A 19658-nucleotide genomic window follows, 5' to 3' on the forward strand; every position below is an offset into this window, starting at 1 on the left:
TGACTTTGCAAGAGCTGTTTGGCGTCAAGCCCAACTTGGTATAAACCCCAGTATAGTGAATGGTGAACACTTACAACAACTTATTTCGGATTGGCTTTAGTCACTTGGGCAATCTTTTAATGTAGATATCAGACTATGCTTTCTGTCCAAATTTCAAGTGCTTCTATATATGCGAATCCCGTGTCTTTTGTGGGCAAAGCAAATGAAATAATTGTTGATTCATGTCTCATTTTTTGTTAGGACAAAGTAAAGGCATTGTCCCTAAGCCCAATAACTAAGAACCATTATCTAGTATTCACTAACAGATCTTATGATCAACACACAGATAATGCAGGCATTGGCTTTGTCATCAAGAAATCTGATGATAGGCAAATCATTGCAGCCCAGTGGTCAACCTACAGAGCCATTGACAGTTATGGTGTTTAGCTTCGTGCAGTTATCAAGGGCTTAGAAGTTGCTATAGCGTTGCAATGCCAATCAGTGCGAGTTTTCTTGGATGCTGAAGTAATAGTAAAGAAGTTAATCCTTCTAGCAATGGAACGTACATGGACTGATCAAGTGCATTTTGGGCGGATATTGCATCTCCAAAGCCAATTTAGGGATTTAAAATTCATTTACATATCTAGAACTAAGAACACTTTAACTCATCTTTTAGCTTATTATGCTTGTAAATATCAAAGGCATTCTACTATGAACATGCTACCTTGTACAATTTTACTGACAATATAATTTAATCACCACTCTTTTGCCTAAAAAACATAAGGATTGAAAAAAAAAAAAAAGACATTGGGAAAATGGAAACTTGTATTGGCTTGTTCAAAAAAGACATGGCTTCACCTATTTATATTAAAGCTAAAGTCGGTCTAGACATTTTTATCTAGAATTTTTACATTCTCTAGAAATTTAGGGATAATTTGAGTTTGAGCCATATCAGCTAGTTAAGTCTAGAAGTTTAAACTTGTAGAAAGTGTATTAACTTTCAACACCATTCACCTGTCGACTAGAAACCAAGCTAGTTGGGTGCTTAGTTGACTACCAATGTCCTCCGTCATTTTCTCTTTACCTTTTTTTCTCCACCATGGTAGTAGGGTAGGGTTTAGAAACTTGTCTCGTGCACTCTACTTTTAGCCAAAGCAATCAAACTAAAATTAGAAGAAAAGACGCCACTATGGAATAAAATAAAGGGGAACCCAACAATGGGACTTAACAATACATGGGGTGACAAAGAGGAATAGAAGGGAAAACAGAATCCAGAAGATGAAAAGAAAACCTGAAAAAGACTAAAAGAACCTACATCAAAGGAAAGACCAAAGACCAGCAAAGTAGGAAATGAAAATAGATTAGAAGACCAAAAACCGGATCAAGCTAACCAGAGAAGACTAGGGCTAAACTAGTGAAGGTAGGGTTAAAAAATTCAGAACGAAGGTGTTTTGAAAGGGGCAAACACATACACAATTGGAAAGAGAAGCAATCTCAAAGAAACAAATAAATACACCCTTGCCAAAAAAAAGGATGGATTTAATTGAATAAGGTGCATATGGTTTCTAATATTGCAAAGGAAATAGTAAGAAGATTAATGGATAAAAACAACAGTGGTGTTGGCCTAAACATATAATTACGGCTAACCTTTTTGATCTGTATAGCTATTTTGAATATGTAACCATATCATAGATATGCGTATCTAAGAATATTCTAGCTCATATTGAAAGTTCAAAAGTAGAAAACTAATTATAGCCAATCATCTTGAACACATGATTGGGATATTGAAGAGAAGTAGTAGAGAGGTAAACCAATAATCTGCAAGTAAAAACAAAGCAAAGGTACATATACATTAGGTTAGGTCTCGGAGAAGCCCTATTACTATGGAAACCTGGAGTTTAGAAAAGAACACCCAATCTTCTTGAGTTGGAGTTTAGTCATTTTGACATCAATGTATACAAACAAAGAAGACATGCATAGAAATTAGGTTAGGTCTAGGAGAAGCCCTACTTCCCTAGAAAACTAGAGTTTAGAAAAGAATACTGATCTTCTTGAGCATATGATCTAGAGCTGGAAATGAGGTTCACATATCCATTTGAGAGAGCTAAACGTATCCACCTATAACAATGCATTTACAAAGGCATGTGCATATGCAGCCATTACTTGAACTTAATTGTTATTCGAAGAGAAGGAGAATTGCTTATCTAAGTGCCTCAGCAGGTATGGCGATTATCGAGATTCTTTCGGTATGAAAGATTACTCCGATTTTGTGAATTTTGTGGTTGCACGGGCCCATGTAGCCAACATTTGTTCGAGGAAGGCTGATCTAGAAGGAGCCCTTGGGGAGACCAAAGATGAAACGGAGAAATCAAAATTAAAAGCGCTCTCCTTTATAGCCTCGTGGGATAAATTTTACTCTTATTCTTATTGTAAAAAAAAAAAAAAAACTCATTTTTTGGGAAAAAGACTGGTAGCAATATTTTTCATCTTAGGTAAGAATGAAAATTAATTCAAACATGGCCTAGATGTGATATTTCCACCGGGAGGTGTTCAGAATTCTGCATTGGTTCTACAAGTAGTAATTAAACAACAAACGAGATTTCTTATTCACTTTTCCCACACTCTCTATCAACAATGAATTGCAACCACACATCTCTATTATGAATAGAAAGATGTGTGGCTGCAATTCACATCGGGTAGAGAATGGATAAGGCCAACACGCTAATTACAATAAATTCTCAATTTTCTTCGGTCCAAATGTTCATAAGGAGGAAATTTCTGTCGTTCATCTTTGGTATGAAAGAGCAAAAAGGGGCAAACAAATATCCTGGCTCATATGTTGACACTGTTCAGAAATCAAATAGCGCAAACTAGACTTTGGACAATTACTATAAGCTCCAAAGTTGTAAGTCAATCAGAATTGATAGGAGTGTCATGTTGAAAAGTGTGGGGGAACCAATTCTGAACTATTACTTGGCCGATAGAATTGCTTCGGACGAAAAATGGTTGTCGAAGCCTGATAGGTATTCCAGCCCCGCCTGGAAACCAGAAGATTAGAGAGAGATAGACAAAACAGAAGTGGACTAATTAGGAGAGAAGCGAAGTAGTTCTAACGACTGACATAGCCACTCAGTCATGATCTCCACCGCCAGAACACGCTCTGTAGCCGGGTTGTGGCCGCCTTTGGGTCAAGCACAAGCCCCCGTGCTCCCTCCATCACCTCTACTGTCTAATCTTTCTCTGACTGTACTTTGACTGAATTCTTAATACAGGTGATGGGATGGAACCCGTAATACAGGTGATTAAGCATTTTTTTTCCTTCGGTACTGTACTTTGAATGAACTCGTTTTGTCCTTCCTCTTCCTGAAAACTCTCTTACGGACTGAGACGTGTCTCTCCCCTCTCCCTCTTGTCTAGGAAGCTGGTTGTCGAAAGGCTGAATATCTTTGAGAGATTATGTTGGGTTTGAGGTATCTTTCCTCTTAATTACTTAACCCCCCTTTTTGTGTGTTTGGAGGCTGTTTTTGGTTGGAGCGGAATCCACATTCAGGAAGGATCACCGTTGTTTTCCTCTTTGAATAGATTCTCAAGGGGTAGAAGCAGAGGCGTTGAGCTCTCGCTTCTGCCTATGGAAACGGCAAAGCACCTCCCCAGAAATTTCGTATCCCCAATATCTGCATGCACCACCAAGCACCCGCTACTTGGTTGCTTATTCTCCACTGTAAGAACAAACAACGCTGAGCTTTTCCTTATGCTCGAGTGTTTTGATTACAGATACAGACGAAAATATATGAATCGACAGACGAAAATATATGAACCGGCAGTCTGCACTCTATAATTGACGTCATCGCTTGTAGACGACAAACTCTATATGGGTTTGTCGCTTCCTTTATTTTGGGCTCTTGGACGATAGCGAGTGGCAAGCCCTTTATTTTGGGTTCTTTCGATTTTTGTTATGAAATGATGGTCATGTTAAATCTCACATGAGTTCATGTGATACATAACAGGTGGTCCATTAACGGTAGGCACTAGATTGTCGCATTTCAAAAGTTTGGATGTTAGATTGTCACCTATTAAAGTTTGGATATTAAATTGGCACTCGGCCTAAAGTATAAGGTACGGGAATTTTCTATTCCACCTTATGTTCATTTGTTCCTATATATGGAGATGTATAAAATAGAGTCTATAAGTTAATAGACCGGTTTTGGATTGGACCCCATCTAATCTAAAATCAATTTGGACGAATTGGAAAGGGCAAAAATATTGTTTATCTTCTTCTTCTAACTCTTTCATATCTTGCTTCTACCTCAGCCCCACGAGCCTCAATGACCACCATCCATCAGTGCCATCGTCGTCGCTCTGCCCACTTCCGGCTACGCCAATCTGATGAAGAAGAAGGTTGAAATCTACTGGGATCTCACTAGAGCCAAGTTCGTTGCCTCCATGCCCAAACCCCAATCTGGGTTCTACGTTGTTGTCGTCGTTGATGGTGTGATAACCCTTCTTGTCAGCGATTCTCAAAGGGAAGCATACAACAGGACCAAAACAAGGAAGCCCAACCAAGTGTTCTTGGCAATTGCAATGTGAGTGGCAACGAACCCAAGCTTTATTTCGGTGTCGATTGGAAAAGGGTATTGCAAATTAAGTGATTAAAGTGGAAGTTCAGGGGAAATGAGAGGATGGAAGTGGACGGGTTCTTGATTCAAGTGTCCTAAAACATGTATACTAGTTGAGAGAAATTTATTCGGTGGTTTGGAGAGGAAGAAAATGAATAGTGTTTTTGCCTTTATTTGATATATTTTTAAAAAAAGTTAACTTATTTTAGTAATTATATTAAAAGGATTGTTTTTATTGATATTAGGGCCCAAAAGTTGCCCTTATTAGATAAAATCCCTATTTTTTTACACGATCTCATATGTCTATTAATTTATTCATTTTTATTTTATTTATTATTAATTTTTTTGCAGTCTAGGGACTATTTTCATTGTTGGAGCTCAATTTTATTTTGGTTTTTGTCTATCCAATTTCTATTATTTAGGAAAAATGAATGTTTTTATTATGTATTTATTATTTACTAATTTGTTCTCTTTCAATGACACAGAAGTGGAGCAAGGGAATCTGAAGGAGAAGGTGAACAACATTGTTTTGTTTGACCAGGCGACCTACGGCAATCTCTTATTGGAAGCACCCAAATATAAGCTCATCATCCCTTCCATTCTGTCTAACAAATTGAGGGTAAGCTTGTCATTTGTTAAGTTGCTTTCCTTACTATTTTACTTGTTATATATTGAATTATTAAGCTTTTCTCTCTCTCTCTCTCTCTCTCTCTCTCTCTCTCTCTCTCTCTCTCTCTCTCTCTCTCTCTTTTGACAACTTCTTGAGTTAATGGTTTGGTTTTAGTAAACAATGAATTTTCTCTTTTGAACATGATGTTGTCGATTCATTGTCATTAAAAGTACCGGTTGAAGCCTGACATTGAGGAAGTGATGACTATTAGTTATAGTGATAAACATTTATAAATGGTTTTCATTTTGTTGTTGGTTAGAGGTTAACAACTGTAGTTAGTATTTCAACCCCATTTCATGTACCTATATTGCTATTGTAATGAAATATTGCATGGTATATGGCACATGTTTCATAAAAAGAGAGATTGATGAGGATGTCACCAAAGAATTAGAGTAGGGTGGGAAAATGGAGTACATCTCTACTTTTTATGTGGTAAGCAAATACCACTTAGGGCTTGTTCGTTTCTTCTTAACTCTTATCTTTTAACTTTAAGAGAAAAATGATTATTCAATTCCTCTTATATCTTATCTCTTAAAGTGCAATCATACAATTTTTTCCCAATGATGCCCCCAAAAAGATAAACAAAAACTTTCATATATGGGGTCAAAATGGATATTTGATCATTTTCAAAATTCTGAATTTAGAATAACATTCTCTACATTCAGAGTTTATAAGAAAGAAAAGCTCACTAGTATCAATATACCTCTTAATGTAATTATTGCACTTTCAGATGTCAAACTTCAGAGCAAATGAACAGGCCCTTAGACTAAAAGGAAAATTTTATAAAGCAGCAAGACCTACTATGTTGTATGGAGTAGAGTGTTGGGTGGTCAAGAAACAACTTGTCTAGAAATTGATTTTGGCAAAAATGTGAATACTAAGATGGATGGGCGAAAATGAGAGAAAGCAAACTAAGACAGATTGGTTATGAGCATAGAAAGCCATCAACAACACCAATTATAAGAAGTGATTTGTTACAAATTGAAGGGGCTAATAGGGCTAGGGGTAGACCAAAAAGGGCATTGATAGAAGTAGTAAGAAATGATTTCAACACAAATAGTTTAACAATGGTTATAATTGGAACAGTTTGGTGAAACATGACTCATGTAGCCAACCCCATTTAGTTGGGATAAGGCATGGATGACGACGATGAAGATGATAGGGTACATGTTTTAGTTTTTGGTAGGATGTTGTTTGTGCAATGTAGGATAACCTTACCATAGGTATTGACATGAAAAATCTCTTAAAAAGATGTTGAGGAAGAGAAGTGATAAAAATATCACTTGGAACATGTTATCATATGAAAAACTCCTATGAGACATGCCTACTTTGCTATACCTTATACGTGCTTTTTAACATGGACGGGTCTTTTATGAGTTGTGTGTATTTTTGTGTTCTCAAAGCAAGAAGTGCAATTGATGTGCAATGGAGTTCCTAGAGTCTAATACTAAGACTGATGCATGAGGCACTTGCCTGAACGAAATTAGGTGTCACCTATAAAAAAGATTTTATTATACAATGATATGAAATCAAAATTATGGTAAGAAAATCTTATAGGTCAATTCATGTTGTTACTTGTTAGTACAATGATTGTACCCTTGATGGTTTAAATCCATCATAGGCTATACAATTCAAACTCTAAAGTAATAGTTACACTATAATTTCCCCTCCCAAAAAAAAATTGATAAATCACCAATTATTAGGGGAATATATGACTAGTATAGCCTATGTTGGATTTAAATCTAACATGGGTCAATTGATTAGAGATTCATGTTGTGCTAAATGGTCTCTGTATAATCCAAGTGAGTAACAACCCCTAAAATGAGGATCACTCATATGCCTTTTATAACACTGCTTCTTCTTTGTTTAATGGGCCTAGAGTTCAAAGTGAAAAGCAATGTTTTTGAATCATCATTGACCCGGATGACCATTTGGCCCAGAACCCATCCAAGCAATCGGTTCCGTTTCACCCCTAATTCGTTCTTGGGTCAAAAACCGTTAACCCGGGCAGTCGAACTGTCGACTCGTTTAACCCTAACAATGGTTCGCAGTCTAAAGTTGCAAGAGAGAAACACACGAACTCAGATCTGAGGAAGAAGAAGAAAAAGAAGATTACAGATGTTGCAGAGTATCAGATCTGAGATCCGAGAACTCAGATCTCATATCTGTGTTTGTTGTCGTCGTCGCCATTATCATCATCGGTGAGCGTTGAACCATCCTCCTCCTCTTTCTTCTTCTTCCCTTTTCCTTTCCTTTCTCTTCTTTTATTTTTTTTTTCCTTTCTCCTTTCTTTCTTTCTTTCTTCTTTCTTTTGTTCTTTCTCAGCCGGCAACATCCCTTCTCTAGTTCTCCTTTCTCAAATCTCATATAAAATATTTGCCCTAATATGCAAACCGTTTAAACCATTCGACCTAGACAATCAAACCGTTGACCTGGAAACCAGTAGCTAGAACGGTTCCGCTTCCGGGTCAATTTTTAAAACCTTGGTGAAAAGTGAAAACAAAAGTAAAAGTTGAAGCTATTGTGGCAAAGCACCAAGTTCAAAACTATCTTGGGTGGTAGAGCATCTCAAAGCTTCTATAGATACTTATATTGTAATATTAATAACATATATATTTATGTGTATGCTTATTTTCTTATACATTATTTTCCAATTAGTAGAATGTGTATTTTAATTTGAGTTCATTTTTTGTATGGTAATGTGATATGTATTCGAGGGCAAAATATAGTGAATTTATGGGAAGTTGAAAACCAATTACTATTTACATTGGTGCCCTATAGAGGGAGTCCTACATACATATCCATTGGGAACATCTACTCATGACAAATACAGGAGATATTTCCCATACATGGGTGGGGGTGCTGTGGGACGCCAATCCGATCTCACTAATGTGTTGTGACTCAAAAAACTACTTAGTCTACTCCTACTCCTATGTGAAACATTTGGCAGGTTTTTTTGGCCAAATAAGAAGGCAAACTTCATTTTAGTACTATTAAAGTCATTCAATAGTTGCCACTCCATTTGAACAAAAGATATAATTGAATGGAATAGGTGCAGCAATAAAATAGGGTTGTTCACAAACAATGCCAAATTGACCAACCCAACTCAATCCAACCCGATTTGGTCGATTTTTCTTCACCATCGGTCAATTTCAGGTTGTAAAGATGGGTAAGCCAATAATTCGGTTCGGTTTTGATTTTCACACATGAAAACTAAAACCGGACCGAATTGAATCGAGTTATCTAACTAGGGTATCTCTATCCTATTTCTTTCTAATTACTTACTTATTTATCTATTCTTTCTAGTCTTTAGGATTGACATTAATGGCAAGCATTACAAGGCAAGCAAAACCCCTAGTCCTTACACCTTTAGAAAGACTGGTTTCTTGCATATTTGGAAAGATTAAAAGAAATGTTCTCTACTCTCTAATGTATCCTACTATCCTTTATACAAACAGACAAATAGAAGTCATTTCTTTCCTATACTAGATGTTATATACTTTTTAAGCATTGCAAGTCTTAGTCTTCTTTCAAATTTTATTCTTCTTTGACTCTTTCTGTCCTTTACGCTAAATAGGCAAATAGGAGTCATTTCTTTTCTATACTAGATGTTATCTACTCTCTAAGCATTACAAGTCCTACTCTTCTTCCAAATTTTGTTTTTCTTTAACTCTTTCTTTCTAGGTCCGCCTCTTCAAGGCTCAAGAACTCTCAAGATTTTCAAATTCCAACATCACTCATTCACTTGGCTCTCCCATCTTCTCAAATCTCAACTCTCATTCTCTCAACTCTTAAGTTTCAACTTCTCAAGACTCAAGCATCACATTCACAAGTTAATATTTTTTTTATTTAATATTTTTAAATTTTAATGCATGTTAAAAGTTGATATATTTTATTTGTGTTTTGTTTAAGCTTTGAAAAAAAATCCGATTATTTATGATATATTTGCATAAAAAACTTTAATTTTGTATTGACGGGTTAGCGAAGCCCTCAAAATTAATTCTAGTCCCACCTTACTATAAACTTGTAGTAACAATTGTACCAGGTTGAATCTCACAATGAGCCAATAATTAATTTCTCAACCGAATGCACAATATAAAGAGTGGAAATTTTGAATAATTAAAATTCTAAATAACAATTAACATAAAATAGCAAATAGCAAGAAAAATTTCAGTCTTATTAAACTCTAATCCAATGGTTCGAATTGAGTCAATTGCTCATCGATCATATGTAAACATTAACAGTCTTGCAATTCAAGCATTTAACTTTTGAATTTATTAGGATAGTCATAATAAACCTCGTGTTTTCCTAATTTAATTGACCAAACCCAGCATTCGATCAACACTTATCATCGATCGACTGAGCACGATAGCATTTCATATCAATTAATGATAGCAATAACCTCCGTGAAAATAGCTAAACCAAAATAAAAATAATTGAAATAACTACAATTATCAAATCTTGTTCCATTGATTCCCTTTAGGTTAAAACATGCCAATACATTGGTCAAAGGCTGTCACGAACAATTGACCCAAAAATATATTAACCTAATTGCTACTTGTACCACTATTCATAACAATTACGAATCATCGAATCATGGATAGCAGTAGAAAAATCGACATTAATTAATTTGTCAGACTAATCAACATTAAATTCCATAAGAATATGCACAAGAGTCAACAAATACTTGAATTAAAAACAAGAAATTGAATTAAACACATAACCTCACGATGAGATAATCAAATCAACAATCCCCCTTGAATCAGAAAAGAAAAGCTCAGCCGTTGATGGTTATCGTCTCCTTCTTCCTTTGCTTCCAAGAATGAGGGACTCTCTCCAACTCCTCTTAAGAGATTATCCTCAAAAATAAAAAGTCAATCAATTTTGATCTAATCCTATTCTATCTCTAAATTAGTAATCCCAATCTTCTTATCCTTTTAGAATTATATTCGAAATTTAAATCTAATAGAACTCTTTATTCTTAAATTCGATTTGGACTTCTTTAATAATTTGGACTACTACAAAGCTTTTTTGCAAATTAGGTTTCAGTTGTAGGCTAGGCTTCTATGCAAATTTGCTTCGACTTTGGAATCGATTTTAACCTCAATGCATACCGAATCTGTCAAAACCCAAAACATGAAAGTTGTGAAATTCTCCCTTATCTTTCCAGTGCATCTAGAATCATCCCAATCAGAATCCGAATGTGGGCATTATGCCCAGATTACTGAACGATATCAAAATTGTGCAAAATCATCCGATTAGCCTTATTTTCATCATGATGCCTTCTTCCTTGCCTTGAATCGAAATAATAATGAATCCAATTAAGTGCAAATTTAATGTAAAAGAATGAATATTTAAGAATAAAAATATAATATTTTTTATTCCCATCATGTATGAAAAACCTAATCTATTTAAATATATATTTTGATTTTAATTTAAATATATATATATATATATTTATATATTTTATATTTAAAGCTATTAAATATAGATATTTAGGTTTTGCATACAAATCAAAACATATGGAAAAAAATTCTGTTAAATATAAATATTTCAGTTTTAAATAATAAATATATATCTGAAAAAATATATATTTTGAAATATAAAAAGTATATATTACGATATATTTGTATATATATTTGAAATAGTTTTAAATGTATTTCCAATAAATATATTCTCACTTAAATAGTATACTAGCGGACGAGCCCCTATGTTGAAATGGTTGTAGAAACAGGTTTTTAATTATTTTTGGGTAAGTTATTTCTGAAATTAAGGCTGAGAAAGAGTAGGCTATAAATGGTGAGAACCATTTAGAGGAAAAGGAAAATGAAAAAAATGATGATAAGAAGCCATATTCAAATCGACGAACCAGTTGGGAGCCCACCAATAATTAACCTGCCAAAACAGAGAAAGCCCAAGTTGTCTGCATCCTTGATCTGCTTCTCTGATGTTGTGCATGAAGAAACTTGATGCAATGTCTGAAAAATTACAACAAAAGGAAGAAAATAAAAGAAAAGAAGAATATTGGGGGGGCAAACAAAGAGGTAGCCATATAGGAAAAAATAGGAAAGGGGGGAAGGGGGAAGAAGTAGGATTGACAAAGCCACGAACAGTAGTTAAAGCCTGATAGTTTATGTGCGAGCCACAACCGTGGCGAAACTGCGGCCAACCAAAGCTTTAATCATGACCAACCACCACCATTGTTGACGGCCTCAGCAAACACAAAGCTCTAACCCTAAAACCACAACTGCAACTAGAAATAGCGCCTCCATCGAAACATGCGTGCCTTGCACACAAAAACTCGAAAAAATGCAAAACATAAGCAAATCCTTGTAGTTAAACCCCAAGCAAACCCTAACAAGAAAACCAAACTAAATAGTAAAAAAGATAAGGAGCAACAAAACCAACGAAAGAAACTGAACAAAAATAGAGCCGACCTGCCAAAGAAAGAAAAATAAAGAAAAGTAGAGATAAACAAAGCCAATCTCCCTCTCGCTCCCACACCGAGGAAGGTCGTTCTAATCTTTTCCTTAACCAATCGCCATAGCTTGGTCAAGACGGCCAGCACCACGGCGTCGTTCGCTACCTCCACGGCCAAGCCCGTACCAAAACCTGGTCAAGACAAACACCACCACGACCTCTCTACGGTTGCAATCGCTACCCCCACGGCCAAGCCCGTACCAAAACCTGGTCAAGACAAACACCACCACGACCTCTCTACGGTTGCAATCGCTACCCCCACGGCCAAGCCCGTACCGAAACCTGGTCTGGGTTCAACGACAATGAAGAGGATGGACCGAGTGGGGAAAGATAAAGTGAGAGATAGGAATTGGAGAAGAGAAAATTAAGAGAGGAGAGTGACTTCCTCGACAAGCATCTTTTAGTACAGAGAGTGAGACCAAGCGAGAGATGCCTTTGTTCATCGGGCTTTATCCATCGGGCACCTAGGATCTAGGTCGGGCTCGGTTTTTGTCCATCGGTCTCTGTCCCTCAGTTAAAAGATTAAGCCGACTACCGGTTAAAAGATTGGTGAAAAGGAGATAAGGTGGCATTTCTGTAAATTTTTAAAAAAAATGGCAAAATTCACTCTTAGCTTCCATTTGCTGCATTCTCAAACCTCCTACCGTACATATTTTAATTTAATAGATATATATTGATATAAAAAACCTAAATTCTCATGCCTCCATGAAATTTTGGCTCAAATTATCAAATAAAGATTCTAGTTACCCTCTTGATCTTGATACATCCAAACTAATTAAATCATACTTTTAAACTCAAGAACATCAAAACTAATTAAACCATACTGATGCAGTGTGATCCGGCCGATCTTAGTTGTCCACTGCCTTGCTTCCGAACGGGGTAGTAGAGAACCTGAAACGGAGGAGATGGAGAAGCTCCGGGGGAACCTGGTGTAGAGGCTCCGAAGCTCAAGTTAGAATCCTTCAAAAGCAAGGTAATACCAGATAGCGCAAAATTTGCATACCTCTGTTGTCGGGGGGCAGGGGGCTCTTATAATCACTTCGTGCACTCGTCCTAGGGCCCTTGTCAGGTCAGGTATGATTACCCTTGTGCTTGTCAATTCGGCCGCCGTCCTTTCTGCTGAGACAGAACCGTCACTGCCTAACCGTCATCTAACTGGAGATGGCAGTGTCAGAGGCGGTGGCAAGTGGCCGTTCAAGGTGTTGTCGCCAAACGTTAGATCCCAAGTCAGTCAGGCGCGGCGCCCTTGGGCACGAACTTCCTTAGTGTCAGGCATGGTACGACTTGTTTGGTTTTGGTGCCAAGTGATGCGAAGTGCTAAGCGAGGCGGTCTTGAGCTCGGAGGTATCTATAGGGAAGGTCAGTTCGGCGAAGTGTATCCCGAGCTGCTACAAGGTGGGTCAGTTCGGCGAAGTGTATCCCGAGCTGTTACAAGGTGGGTCAGTTCGGCGAAGTGTATCCCAAGCTGTTACAAGGGTAGTCAGTTCGGCGAAGTGTATCCCGAGCTGTTAAAAAGTGGGTCAGTTCGGCGAAGTGTATCTCGAGCTGTTACAAGGTCAGTTCGGCGAAGTGTATCCCGAGCTGTTACAAGGGGTGAGTTTGGGCCCCCGATAGGGAGTTCAGTCCGCTCGTGTCCCCTTGTTCCCTCCTAGGCTTGGCCCCTTTTGCCGAGCTGTTGTTTCTGCCACGTGTCACGTAATAGAGAGATCGGGCCAAATCTTCCTTCATCAATTGCCCCCCACTCCTTGCGCGGGGGGTCTTGCCATGGTGCAGGGAGTTTTGCAAGGTAGCAGGTGGATTTGTTCCATCCTTCGAACCTTCACTGCGTGAGATGCTTTTGCTAGGGTTCTTTCGGTTTCCGAGAAGGCTGGAAACGTGCTTACTCAAGAACGCTGGTGGTTGTGACAGCGCACGTTTTAAATTTCAAACCAATTCGCACCGCTGGGACGTGACAGCGGGTCATTTCAAAAAGGCGCGCCACTGCTGTACGTGCGCGGGCGACTGTCAGGAAGACGTGTGGCGCGCCAGTTTCGGAAAAGCCGCGTGTCGAAGCGACGTCGGTTTCGAAAAGACGTGCGCTGACGTTTCGCTTTTTTCGGAAAGACGTGCGCCAATCACGTCTTGACCTTAAGGGTTGTGCGGTCGGTAAGAACGTGGGCCGTCGGATCATCTTCGGTCTGCACGGTCGATTCTTGGTTACTGTAGCTATAAATAGTGGGGGACCTCGGTTGGTTTATCACTTCTGCGGTTTGTCTACTGAGTTCGCGTCCAACCTTTCATCTCGTGTCCAAGTCTTTTCTAGCTCGCGTCAAAGCTAGTTATACAGTCTTCACGGTTCTTTGGCTTGTTCTTCAAACTTTCCGGTGAGTACTTTCTTGAATCCATCTTTTTCCCAATGTCTAGCTTTGATAGCTCAGACGATTCTTCAAGTAGGGCCGACGTAGGTTCCACCAACCGAGCCATGTCCCCAGACTGCCTCAGTGATCTTGAGGTGGAGCTTGAGGACTATGAAGCAGTAGGCCGAGTCGCTTCGGGCAGTTTGGCGTCTACCTCCCGCCGAGGTCGGATGCTAGACAGGTTTGGTCCTTCGACCATGACGCCTGAGGGGCTTCAATCCATACTTCTGTCTTACAATCTTCCTGGGGGGTACACATATTTTATTCCTTCGGGCAACTTTCCTTGGGAACACGGTCCTGACGAGATTGTGATTTTTCGAGAGCAGCTCGCTGCGGGGTTGCGACTTCCTTTCCATCCCCTTCTCGTCGAAGTCATAAACCACTTCGGTGTCACCATTGGTCAGCTTCATCCGAACTCTATTCGGAACCTGGTGGGGACAATTTCCCTTTATTACGAGCAGAACTTCCCCTTGGACTTAGAGATATTCTCCTCTATCTTGATGCTCAAGAGACAGGCGAGTTCTCTTCCTAGGGGGAGATGGGCGTATTACCTTTCTCCTCGCCAAGGTTTTAAGCTTCTGCACGATCTTCCTAATAAGGTCCCGGCTTGGAAGCAGGACTACTTCGGCGTGCGAAGTGCACAATGATGGCCTTTTCAGACCGGGTGGGGTGAGGCCGCTCCCGATTTAGGCATGACTCTCGATAAAGAGACGGTTAAGGGCCTCCGGTAATGGGCACGGCAAGGTTTAAAGTGCCACCACTACTTAACGGAGGCCAAACTTATTGCAGCCGGCCTGAGTTCGGGTAGGTTTCTAGCTATGCGGTTCTTGCTTGCTCTGTTCTTTTCGTTTTTTCTGATGTCGAACTCGTTTCTGCAGGTGTGATGGACGCGGAGAGAACTCGTGGGGGGCGTTTGTTCCAAGGTATGAAGAGGAGGAAGCGGGTCGCCAAGTGAACTTGTACCGAGCTGCCCCTAGATGAGGAGCCCCAAGCCCCAAACCATACGCTAGAGGATCTGCCCAGGGAGCCCGAAGTGACTCCACCGGTGCACGAAACTACCGGGGCGCCTTACGCTGAGACCACTCATACGAGCGCTCCTGCGTACTCAAGTGCTCCTGCTCACTCCGGGTCTGCTCACACGCGGGCTGGGCCCCCAGGCTCGGGAGCTCAAGGGGAGTTTAGGAGCGTGTTGACGCCGAACTACACTCTTCAGAAAAGTAGGGATGCTACTTTCCCTGAGGAGGTCGCGGCGTGGACCGATCTTCCCTTGAATCAAGTCGCTTGCCGCACCATAACACATGCCATGGTGGTAAGTTAGATTCTGTCTTCCTTTTTTATTCTTTGCTTCTACTATCATTTGCTCACTTGTTTCTTTTGGTAGGTGAATTCTTCAATTCATGCCTTGGCGACCCAAGTGGAGAGGAGCTCGCGGCAGGCGCGAGCTGCTGAGGCTGCCGCTCATGCTGCTGAAGAAGCCTTCCGTGCTGCAGAGGCAAATACCCGGGCTGCTGAGGCGGCTGCTTATGCTGCTGAAGAGGCTGCTCACGTCACGATGGCCAGACAGGCGAGGTCTCAGCGTGACGTCGATGCCATGGGGGTAGTTGTCAAGCATATGGCGGACTTGAAGTTGGATTTGCAGCATCAAGTTGAATATCTTCAAGAGGACATCAGGGAAAGAACACAGAATTTTTCCCAAGGCATTGAAGACGCCAAGAAGAAGGCAGTTGAAGATTACATTGCCTCTCCGCGTTTTGACGATCTGATGGTGGACTCTTACAGGAGGGGGTTCAAGTTGAGCCGACGGATGATCCGGAATACGTACCCCAACCTCGATGTAAGTGCCATAACCACTTCGGGTATAACTCAGGAGATGGCCAATGTTGCCAATGGCAAGTCGCACTCTGAAGGAGAGGCAGGGCCTTCGGGTGTTGTTGAAGTGCCTTCCAATGGCGAAGAAGTGGCTCCGGGCATGTAAATTTTTTTTTTGCCAATGTACTGTTTCTTGCAATGGAGTGTCTTTTTCCCCTTGCTCATCTTCCCCGAACTGTTTCTTTGCCGGGTTATTAAATTTCCGCGGTCTTTTATGCCGCGAACTGATTTTTTGCCGAGCTGATAGTGTGATCTTCTTTGTTTGTCTACGCCTTAGTTCCTCTTGGCTTGCCTTGTGGCACATAGGGCCTGATTTTGTCCACTTCGCTTGGTGGTTTATAGGTAGTATCACCTTAAGTTCACGATGTTCCACGTTCGAGGTAGTCGTTTTCCTTCCAAAGTTTTGAGTTCGTATGTGCCCCCGAGCACTCCTTTTACTTTATAGGGCCCTTCCCAATTAGGTCCAAGCTTGCCCATGCTGGGTTCGGGCACCATAATCTTACGAAGGACCAGGTCGCCAACTCGGAAGCTTCGTTGCTTAACTCTGCTATTGTAGTAGCGAGCTACTTGCTGCTGGTATGCCGCTGTTCGGATGTGCGTGAGGTTCCTTACCTCATCCAGTAGGTCGAGGTTGGTATGTAGCTCGTCTCCGTTCGTCCGATCGCCGTATGTTTCTAATCGCAACGTTGGTATTTCGATTTCGGTCGGGATCATTGCTTCAGTGCCGTAGGTGAGGTTGAAGGGGGTTTCTCCCGTGGCTGCTTTTTCGGTAGTTCGGTGAGCCCATAAGACACTTGGTAGCTCTTCGGCCCACAATCACTTAGCTCGATCCAGACGTGCTTTCAGTCTGCGCAAGATGGCTCTGTTCATTACTTTCATCTAACCGTTTGCTTGCGGGTGCGCAACTGACGTGAAATTTTGCCGAATCCCCATCTTCTGGCACCACTCTTGGAACTTGATATCCTCGAACTGTTTGCCGTTGTCGGAGATTAGTACCCGAGGTAACCCGAACCAACATACTATATTCTTCCAAAAGAAGTTCTGTATGTTTCGAGCCGTAACAGTTGCCAGAGGTTCGACTTCTATCCACTTCGTAAAGTAATCTACTGCAACAACTAAGAATTTTCTTCCACCTGTTGCTGATGGGAATGGCCCTAGGAGGTCGATGCCCCATTGTGCAAAGGGCCACAGGCTGGCGAGGTATTTGAGGTCGGAGGCAGGTTGATGGTGGATGTTAGCGTGCTTCTGACACTTGTCGCATTTTCTGACGAGCTCAACAACTTCTGCCTTCATCGTTGGCCAGTAGTATCCTTGTCGAAGTGCCTTTTGGGCGAGTGCTCTGCCCCCCAAGTGTCCGCCGCACAGGCCTTCATGAGTGTCGCGGAGTACGAACTCGGCTTTGGTAGGTCACAGGCAACGCAAATAGGGGAGCGTGTACGACCGTCGGTATAACCGTTCGTCTATTATGACGTATTTGGCCGCCTGGCGCTACACCCTCTTGGCCGCATTGCGTTCTGCAGGGAGGGTTCCGTCTATCAAGAAGCACGCGAGTGGATCGATCCAGCTCGGCTCTGCTTCTAAGACGGGTTCGACCTCCTCTGTCCCCCCAAGAATACTAGGCCGAGGTAAGTCCTCTATGTACACAATTCTCATATTGTCGTGACTCGTATTGGCTAACCGGGACAGGGCGTCGGCCTCGGTGTTTTCTGACCTCGGGATTTGCCTGATGATGTGTGACCGGAAGTTGAACAGGGCTTCTTTTACTTTGGCCAAATATGCGATCATGGAGACATCGCGTGCTTCGTACTTGCCGGTAACTTAGTTCACCACGAGTTGAGAATCGCTGCAGATGACCAAGTGTTTTGCCTTTACCTTTTACGCTAGGTCCAACCCGGCGATCAGTGCTTCGTACTCTGCCTCGTTGTTGGATGCAGCGAACTCAAAGCGTAGTGCGTATTCTAATTTTGTGCCGCCCGGGCCGCATAAGACTATTCCAGCTCCGCTGCCTTGCCGGTTCGAAGAACCGTCCACGTGAAGGATCCAGGGCTCCTCATCCCAGTTCGCGCTTCGCCTGACCATGAGAGATGCCACACTGGCTGCTACTTCACGGGGTTCGGACTCTATGGGCTTAGGAGCTCCGGGTTCGCCCGAACTGGGGACCTCAGGCTCGACCTATGGGGCTTCGTGGCTGAAAGTGCACTCGGCGATAAAATCTGCCAAAGCTTGGGCCTTGATAGCGGTTCTCGGTTTGTACTGGAGGTCGTACTCGCTGAGTTCGATGGCCCATTTCATCAGTCGATCGGAAACCTCGGGTTTGAGTAAAACTTGTCTAAGAGGTTTGTCAATTAGGACGATGACGGTGTGAGCTTGGAAGTATGGGCGGAGTTTCCAAGCTGCTATTACTAGGGCGTATGCTAGTTTTTCTATCTCTGGGTACCTTGCCTCTGCTCCCTGCAAAATTTTACTAACATAATAGATGGGTCGTTGGACCCGGTCTGTTTCTTTTATTAGTACCAAACTGACCGCCTCATCACTCGCCGAGATGTACAGTTCTAAGACTTTGCCCACCTCGGGCCGGGCTAAGGTTGGCACACTAACGAGGTAACCTTTCAGTTCGTCGAACGCGAACTGGCAGTCCAGGGTCCACTTGAACCCTTTGCCTTTGATTGCCTTGAAGAAGGGTAGGCAGCGGTTTGTTGACTTAGACAAGAAGCGGCTTAAAGCGGCTATGCGGCCATTTAGCCTCTGAACCTCTTTTACTTTCCGAGGTGGTTTCATATCTAGAATGGCTTTTACTTTGTCCGGGTTGGCCTCAATATCGCGCCGATTGACAATGTAGCCTAGGAACTTGCCCGAGGTGACGCCGAAGACACACTTGTTGGGGTTCAACTTCATGCTAAACTGACGCAGGATTTGGAAAACAGAATCTAAGTCTTGTATTAATTCTTGTGAAAACTGAGTCTTGACGACCATGTCGTCTACATAGCACTCTATCTTTGTACCAATCAGGGTTGTCCGGGTTGGCCTCAATATCGCGCCAATTGACAATGTAGCCTAGGAACTTGCCCGAGGTGACGCCGAAGACACACTTGTTGGGGTTCAACTTCATGCTAAACTGACGCAGGATTTGGAAAACAGAATCTAAGTCTTGTATTAATTCTTGTGAAAACTGAGTCTTGACGACCATGTCATCTACATAGCACTCTATCTTCGTACCAATCAAGGGCCGAAAATAGCCTATTTACAAGTCTTTGGAGAGTCGCTCCGGCATTTTTTAGACCGAAGGGCATGACTTTGTAGCAATACAGGCCGAACTCGGTTATGAAGCTGGTTTTTTCCTCATCGGATGGGTCCATCCTAACTTGGTTGTAGCCCGAGTAGGCGTCCAGGAAGCTTAGCAACTCGTTTCCCGAGGTCGCGTCCAATAGATGGTCGATTCTGGGGAGGGGGAAGCAATCTTTCGGGCAAGCTCGATTCAAGTCGGTATAGTCGACGCACATGCGCCACTTGCCGCTTGCCTTTTTTACCAACACCGGGTTGGCCACCCAGCTCGGGTAATGGACTTCCCTTATGAAGTTTGCTGCGAGGAGCTTCTCGACCTCCTCGTCAACCGCTCTCCAGCGTTCTGGGGCTAAGTTGCGTTTCTTC

The 19658-nt window shown here is 41.6% G+C and overlaps 1 long non-coding RNA gene across 2 annotated transcripts; it reads right to left on the bottom strand.

Moving 5' to 3' along the window:
* Positions 1-9886: 9886 nt before the first annotated feature.
* Positions 9887-12118, bottom strand: LOC148875477 (uncharacterized). 2 transcript variants are annotated; one of them, XR_016111513.1, is made up of 3 exons: positions 11377-12118; positions 11150-11243; positions 9887-10559 (listed from the first exon to the last, which is right to left on the bottom strand). It is a non-coding gene; the product is annotated as an uncharacterized LOC148875477 (long non-coding RNA). The 2 variants fall into 2 exon arrangements; XR_016111519.1 differs by having other exon boundaries at positions 10246-10559; positions 11135-11243; positions 11377-11552.
* Positions 12119-19658: the final 7540 nt, after the last annotated feature.

The sequence above is a fragment of the Nelumbo lutea genome, chromosome 1 (assembly GCF_056320005.1).
Source record: "Nelumbo lutea isolate HS-2025 chromosome 1, American lotus-T2T, whole genome shotgun sequence".
Taxonomy (NCBI): Eukaryota; Viridiplantae; Streptophyta; class Magnoliopsida; order Proteales; family Nelumbonaceae; genus Nelumbo; species Nelumbo lutea.